This window comes from Nicotiana attenuata, chromosome 8 (assembly GCF_001879085.1).
Source record: "Nicotiana attenuata strain UT chromosome 8, NIATTr2, whole genome shotgun sequence".
NCBI classification, from domain to species: Eukaryota; Viridiplantae; Streptophyta; class Magnoliopsida; order Solanales; family Solanaceae; genus Nicotiana; species Nicotiana attenuata.
The window spans coordinates 11117686-11126385 of record NC_031996.1 but is presented as its reverse complement, the minus strand read 5'-3'; positions in this window follow the sequence as shown (position 1 = coordinate 11126385).

The window sequence follows — 8700 nt, the reverse complement described above, 5'->3', positions numbered from 1 at the left end:
GTGGCAATAGACGAAATTATAATCGTCATCATTTGTAGTAATGAGAACAATAAGGATTCTCAAAATAATCTTTCACTCTGTGAAAAATATTTGTCATCGATTTGACATGAGATTTTGTAAAGCACATATAGATGATTATGGTCCATTCATGATGTGAATGTGACAACATCTGATTTATGAATACATATTCATTCTTCAAAGAATATGAACGTGCTAGTGGTAGTGAATATACCGCACTCACCTCTAAAAGGAGGTTTGAGATGATATAAGAAAATAATGTCATTATTATGGCATGAATGGTCATTGGTCACGTACCTATTGTACGCCAAAATATTTTGGTATTGTGATTGTTAAAAGACAACGGTAATGCAAGAAACAGATCTTGCATATAATTTTGACCATAACCATAATGGTATAACTTTCTCTTTAAAAGAGATATTCACCATATGGGTGTTGATGAATATGTGGTACTACAAAATTAATTGAGAACTCTGCAAGAGCCAATTATACTATTTTAGAGAAACACAATTAATTACCAATAAGGTATTGTGTTGTAGTAAGTCTCAAAGAAACTTATTCAATTTCCAAAGTATACGCGAAAGCGGTTGATTATATTGAGAATATAAATAAAGGAAAGATTTAATATCTTCTATTACTACAACTTGTAGCAGAATAATATGTATGTGAAAAGCTACCCGCTTTATTCTCCAGTTTGTACTACCCAAACAAAAAAATGCCACAATAAAGAGAAGTTTATTGATATAAAAACCTATATCATAATAAACTTGGAGTTTATTGATAATTGCACACGTCATGGTGTAAATCTGAACTTTATCAATATTGATAATTTATTCAGTTGACATAATTGGTTTAGCCATGTTAATTTAAGTATGATATGCAAAAATAAAAGAGAATTCACATGGGTAAATATTAAAGAACTAGAAAGTTCTTTACGTATTCTCTTACATTGCTTGTTCTTATTAATTAATAGACCAACTAAAATTGGGACCGAATCCCATGAATGCTGGAAATATCAAAGGTGAATATGAGCCCATTCATCTGCCATGTATACCACATAAGATGCATCTATGAGATGGTTACATGTGCGATTATTAATAACCTGCAACATGGTGTTTTGCGAGGTAACTTGCTCAATAATTTAATTTCGAGCATAATTTCCAGATTTCCTATTCAAGATAGTTTATCTTGATAAGTTGGTTTACATCATAGTTGGTTTAGCAAAATAATTTATTGAGTGCCTCCACTTAATAGCTACACTATTGCTTATGAGAACAAAGTTATCTATATCAGTTTGATATAGGTTATATACGAAAGTATATTACATTCTCCCCTCACAAGTGGTTTCAGGGCCAGGAACCAAATAATTCTATCTCATTATTATTGATGTGCGGTGTATATTTTGATTAACACCGTAACGCACAAAGATGTGTTCTCAAAGTTGAGGAAACAAGTTAGTTTTTCTAACATGAGGGGGAGAAGATACAACAGTTGAGAAAAAGTTACATGGAATGAATTATCATTTATACATCTAGATCCCCGAATAAAATAATATGAACTTGAAGTTCATAAAAGGATAATTCATGTGTAATTTATTGCAAAGCATGCCAGACGCATTTGCTGACCCAAAGAAAGTAACTATATTCTCATTGCAAATGCTCCTATTTGAATAAGTCCTAGAAGGACAAAGTCTATAGTACGCTTAAAGCGTGTAGACAAATCGGTTTCAAATAAACTTCTTGATAAAGAAGATGAGCAAATGATCATAATAAAAGAGGCAAGTGATCTAGAAGATCACATGACATAACACTTTATAAAATCTCATGAGAGATTCAGGTACGTGAATATATGAATGAAGAGATCTCTATGTTATGTCTTTATGAAAAATAAGGAGGTTGGAACTGATATAAAACGTTTGTCGACGACATTTATGATAGCGCTAAATATATATATGAGGATCTTAAGTCTGAAGAAACAATTCAAATAGAATTGGTTTCATATGAAAGACATGTAGTTTTGGACTTGCAGTTCAAACACTTGAAAGTACAAAGTCAATGTATGTGCAATCAGTTTTCGATATCTTATATTGCTAGCATGACATGAAAACTTGATATGCATCTAAAGTCTATTATATGGCTTATATGACATAACAATCCCTGAAGGATTTAAATTGCTTAAAGCATATAGAATTCATGATCATGAAGTACTACATCCTCAGTGCAATTTGTGCATAAATGTATCTTGCTATAACTATATGCATGATAATATGATAGCAAGAGTTTTCACCTCTACGTGAAGATATTGAACTGACGATTCCAACAAGATCATATGAAGACAATTCATCTCTATCAAGAATGATGATTTCAAGGTGCAATATATTCATTCAAGTTAATATGGCTGATTTGTTTATCAAATATCTTCCAAAGATCTTTTGAAGATGGTGCACAAGATTGGGATGCAAATGCTTAAAGATGTGAATTGATGCTCTCATCATGGGGAGTTAATGCGCGTGCACTCTTTTTCCCTTACAAGGTTTTGTCCCACTGGGTTTTCCTTGCAAGGTTTTTAACGAGGCAACCAAAAGGCGTATTGTTAGATATGTGTACTCTTTTTCCTTCTCTAGAATTTTTTTCCCATTGGGTTTAAGGTTTTAACGAGGCACATTATCTGTTGAATAGACATTCAAGGGGGAGTGTTATAAATAGAATTTTATTTATGGTGAATGTCTATATTTAGAGAGATTCTAGGGATTTTTACTTGGTGGCTAAGTCACTCTTTCCCTATAAATAGAGGGTTCTATTCCATTGTAATTCATCCCAAAATTCAATAAGAATTTCCCCTCTCTCTTTCTCTGCAATATTGTTCTTCTTCTTTTATTATTTTATAACAATTAAATAATTTTTCTAAATTTTAGGACTTTAAAACCAACTAAAATTATTTTTCCTTATTTAAGTTATGTAGGAGCTCCTAATATTTAGGAATACAAAATTAAGATATTTTTTACTTACATAAGTTATTTTCTTATTTAAATTGTCAACTATAGCTCAATTATGTTAACAATTAGGACGTAAAAAGAGAAAAAATAAACATAGTCAATAGCAATTTGACCCTACTTGTTCGGACGACTTCCGGTAGTGTCGTGCGAGTCGGTTTAATCTTAGGGATAATTTCACATAAGTACAACTCACACACCTGACTTGCAACATAATAGCCTAGATATCACATTGCAAATCTATAGCCCAAAAATAATAGGCTAATTTCCGAAAAAATAGCTTATTTCACACAATCAACTACTGTTATTGCTCCCTCTTTATACAACCAGTTGTTTTCATTCTCTTGATTTCCTTTGATTATTAAGCATTTGATAAAAAAATGCAAATAAGCCACAACGCAACTCAAAAATCCTATCCTGAATAATACATATTATCTGAAGGCAAGAAATTCAAACACCTTTATGTGCAATTGCTGAAGCAATCCAACAGGATAAAAGAAAAAAAAAATTGATAAATAAATTGTAGAATTCCTCCAACGCGTACAAATCTGTTTCATATAGCACATATACGAAAAAGAAGAAGAGAAGGAAGTGTCAAACTTCTGTAGAGACCTCTTACACGCTAACAATGTATATACATCCTTACTAACTGAAAAAATATATATTTATACAATATTATACACAAATATACACATTTATACACAATTATACAATACTGTATAACTTGTATAAACATGTATAATAGTGTATAAGAGGTGTCTGTATATCCATATACACAATTATACACTATTATACAGTGTCGATACAACCTGCTACATAGTTATGATTTTCCAGAACTTCAAACTTCAGAATCTTCCAAAATTACTAGAACTTCAAACTTCAAAATCCTCCAAAATTAGTGGTTGTTTGTTGGTGCAAATCAAGTTTGAGAGCTATTTATTTTCAGATCTGTGTGTATTTTCATGTTTCTTTCAAAAATCGTCTTCGTTCTTCTGCTTGCCACCATAGACGACAGAGTCTTTCTTCGAGCCTTCTTCGAGCCATTAATGGCAGAACTGCGTGGGGGTAAAGGAGGGGGAATAGCGGGGGCTAGGTTAAGAGAGGATGAGGGATCTATGTGGGTTAGAGAGAAAGAAGTGAGAGGCGGTGAGAGAGAGAGGGGAATGAAGAAAGAAGAAAATAATAAAAACCCTAAAAGTATGTCTTTAATAGTGGGCTAAAAGCTGAAAAGTTTCTTTCAAGTTATGTACAACATGGGCTATATAGGGGTAAGAGCTTCAAATGTGGGCCATTTTCGGTTGGGCTATTAGGCCAAGTGACATGGGCTGTAATTCTTTCTTAATCTTATTACTTTAAGTAACGCTCATTTGCCCTCACGATGAGAGACTTTATCCCACGAATCTCGGCTTAGCCTTGAAATGTATCCCTACACCGGTCCGTGTAGTTCCATGGTAACAAACTCAATATTTGAACTAATCTTGATAGTGTCCACTAGTAACTCCAAACATTTGACATTCCACAAATAGATTCATAGCCTAGTAGCATCAAGGGATCTATTTTTACCAAATCATTTCTCATGGCTAAACCAAACCATTTAAACGAATATCAAATATATGACATGTTTATACGGAAAAGGGTCAAATATATCCATATACTATCTAAAAAGGTTTTAAAGTACTCTCCGTCATACTATTTTGTCATCTCAGCCCCTACCGTGATACTGTCACTCAAATATACCCCTCAATTGGATGGATTGTCACGTGTCCTCACAAAATTAAAATGACACATCCCTTTTTTTACCCGCTTCATTTAGCCTCTACCTATAACCGGACCCATAACACTTTGAAAGATGTTACAAGCTCAAGACAGAACATCTATCGTTAATGAGATCAACAAATGATGCAGAAACTGGCATACTGCCAGAATACTTGTTTCCACTAAGATTTAATATGCTTAAATTGTTCAAACCCATTAATTCCTCAGGCAAGATTCCATTGAGACCATTTCCTCCCAAGTTCAGATTTTCAAGATTAGTCAAATTTCTAAACTAGAAGGAATGGAACCATAAAACTGATTACTTCCAATGAGAAAATCTTCAAGCTTCTAAGTTCACCTAAAAATACAGGAATATTCCAGTTATTCGATTCCCTTCAAGATCAAGAACCTTCAAGTCACTGCACTTCATAATCTCAACTGGAAGTGCACCTCCGATCCAAATAAGCTATTCCCCATTCTCAATTCCTCCAATCTCCACAAATTCTCAATAGCACTCGGGACTTCATCAATGAACAAATTCCACGACAAATCCAAGGATGTTAACGCCAAATTATTCATTAAAATCAAAGTAAATTCACCTTTTATTTGATTATGTTGAAGATCCAAAATTTGCAAGGAACTAAAATAATTAGACTCCTCTTCCTTAAAAATAGTATGAACTCATTAAACCCAATTGAACAATCCTAAGAGAAGGAGTATAAATTGAAACATTGCAGAACAATGAAGCTAGAAACATGTGCTATTAAGATTATTTGAAGTCTTGTGTTATTATGATATTGGATCCAACCGGACAAAGTTTGGTGAATGCTGAAGGGTTTGCAAGGATTCGATTTCCCGAGAGGAGGATTTGTAATCGGTCGCTTTCTTTTAGGGAGATGTGACGGAGTCGCATCGGCTACGAACTTTGTAGACGTAGAATATCTGCCGATGCCGAAGAATGAAGTTGGTAAAATAGGGGCGACTTTGGGTCAGGTTATGGGTAAAAGTTAAATGAAACAGGTAAAAAAAAAAAAGGGGGGGATGGGTCATTTTAATTTTGTGAGGACATGTGGTAGTTTATCCAATTGAGCGCTATATTTGAGTGATAGTATAATTGTAGCGGTTGAGATGACCACATAGTATAACATATAGTATTTTAATTTTTTTTAATAGTATACGGGTATATTTGACCCTTTTTCGTATTTTATATTAAAGCGTTTAGCAATTTAACATCTATCTTTTAAAGATACAACAAGTGCTATTCAATTTAACAATTTTGAACAAGAAATACTTTTCATAAAAATATATTTCTTATGCTCAAATATTTTATACACTTATAAATACACGATTTTTTTAAAACTTATAATATTTGCCTCAAATGTCATTTGTAAATGGTCATGAGTTTTCCCAAAATAAATTTGGGATTTATTTTCAAAACTCATGTTTGGCCATAAATTTTGCTCATATTTTGGCTAAATTCCAAATTTCAAATCCCAAAATCAGCTATTGAGCTGATTTTGGGCCAAAATCCCAAAACTTGGGAATTATATACGTGTTTTTCCAAAATAAAGTTGGAAAATATGTTTTGAAAACGTATGTCCAAACACATTTTGATCTTCAAACCAAACTTCACCCAAATCAAATTTTTCAAAATAAATTTGGGATCTATGACCAAACGTTAGCTTCATATGCACACAACTCTAAGATATATGGTGACATCCTTAGCCGCTCGTGAATATTCACAAGCACGGATGCATATTTATAAATAACTCACTTTTTTCCCCACATTCTTCACGATAAGCAGCTAAGCTAAATAACATAGCAAATCACTAGGTTCCAAGTTAGAAGGGATTAAGAGACAACAAAATATATAGTTCTAATCCTCTCTCTCGCTCTGGTTGCCTCCGTTTGTGCCATAGTATTTTCTTCTCTACTAGGTTACTAAGAAATGAGAACTTGTATTTGCTAGAAGCCATAAAAAAGCAACGGCAAAAAAAATATTATTTCCTTTGAGCTACTTTGGGAGCTAGACTGCCTTCAGCTTTAAAACCCCACAAAATGTAGTAGACCAAAGTGATTGAAAGGGCTATTAACATCTAGGGGTGGCAAATGGGCGGGTTGGGCTGAATTTGGACGGATCAAGATGGATTAGGTCAATAAATGGGTCATTGCCCAACCTAGTCCAAAGTGTACTTGGGCTAAGATGGGCTGGGTCAAAATGGGCTAAACAATGGGCCATAATCCAACCCGCCCAACTTGACCCATGTTTTAGAGTAAATATTGTGTGGGGTAGCCACTTTTAAAGTGTTATTTACTTTTTATCCAGCATTTTTAATGCTTAGCAATAATAGTCACTAGTCTATTATAATTAATATGAAAATACTGTATTACCCTTTCTTCTATCTCTTTCATGTTAGGGAGAAGAACTGTGCCGTAAGAATTTTCTTCTTTAGTGTTTCTTAGCGAGACTTAGATTTAACACATTGTGAATTTTGGTTTTGTTACGTAGTAATAATTTTTATGAAAACCACAGAAACTAGAACAGAAAACTTTAAATACCTCTCAGATAGTATGAACTTCGGCTTTCTTCATCATCGCCCCCGATCCCTCTCTTGTGAGTTTCATATGTGTTTTTGGCCTGTATTTTAAAAAACAAAAGTAGCAACCAAAGAACGATGCTGAGTCGCTGACTAACAACTTCAAGTTTCTTTCGGGAGACCCTTCTTTTAGATATAATATGTGGGCATTTTTATAATTAATTTAAGTGATGCTCAACAGCGTAGTGAAATTGGCCTTGGATCCTATAGTCCATGAGAGTACTAGATTCAATTACATGTATATTTACTAGTACCAGTTACCTTAATTGATATTTATTTTTAGCAGGAAACTAGAACAGAAAACTTTAGAAAACAAACTTTCTGAGTTTTATTTATTTTTATTTTTCTTTTGGTTGGTTAGGTTCTGTAGTCTTTTACATTTTAGTTGTTTCTTTTTGTTATTAGCTTTATGTTGTGTAATTTGACATCAAAATTGCAATTATTATTATTTTTATTTTTTTTGTGAAAAGATACAAATAATGTTTGGTTTTATGCTACGTTATGGATCCTGAACTTACAGTAACAAGTTCAAAAGTTTCGAGTTCCAAGTTCAAAAGTTAAGGACACTTGGTCCTGAACTTAGAATTACAGGTTCAAAAGTTAAGGACACTTGGTCCGGAACTTAGACTAACAAGCTCAAAAGTTAAGGACAATAGGTCCTGAACTTACAGTTACAAGTTCAAAAGTTAAGGACAATGGGTCCTGAAGTCCTGAACTTAGACTAACAAGCTCAAAAGTTAAGGACAATAGGTCTTGAACTTGGGCTAAGTAGCCCAAAAGTTAAGGACAATAGGTCCTGAACTTACAGTTACAAGTTCAAAAGTTAAGGACAATAGGTCCTGAAGTCCTGAACTTAGACTAACAAGCTCAAAAGTTAAGGACAATAGGTCCTGAACTTAGGCTAAGAAGCCCAAAAGTTAAGGACAATAGGTCCTGAACTTACAGTTACAAGTTCAAAAGTTAAGGACATGTAGTCCTGAAGTTAAGTTCAAAAGTTAAGGACATGTAGTCCTGAAGTTAAGTTCAAAAGTTAAGGCCATGAGCAGAAGGGTATTTTCGTCCGGGAAGTTAAAGTTTATTAAAGCAGTGGCTAAAGACTAAAGACATTTTAAACAGTGGCATAAAAGTAAATACATGTGTTATTAGTGGCTAGCCGTGCACTTCCCCCTGTTTTCGAGCCATACCCATCTTGCATAAAAAAGCTTTTTAACTTAAATTGTGTAAGTTGAAAAATATTTACGGGTGGGGATGGGGTGGGTAGGTGGTGCAGAAAAATGAAAAAACAAAAAATAGAAAATTGAAAATACAAAAAAAAAAACCAATTTCTGAGGGGGTTTG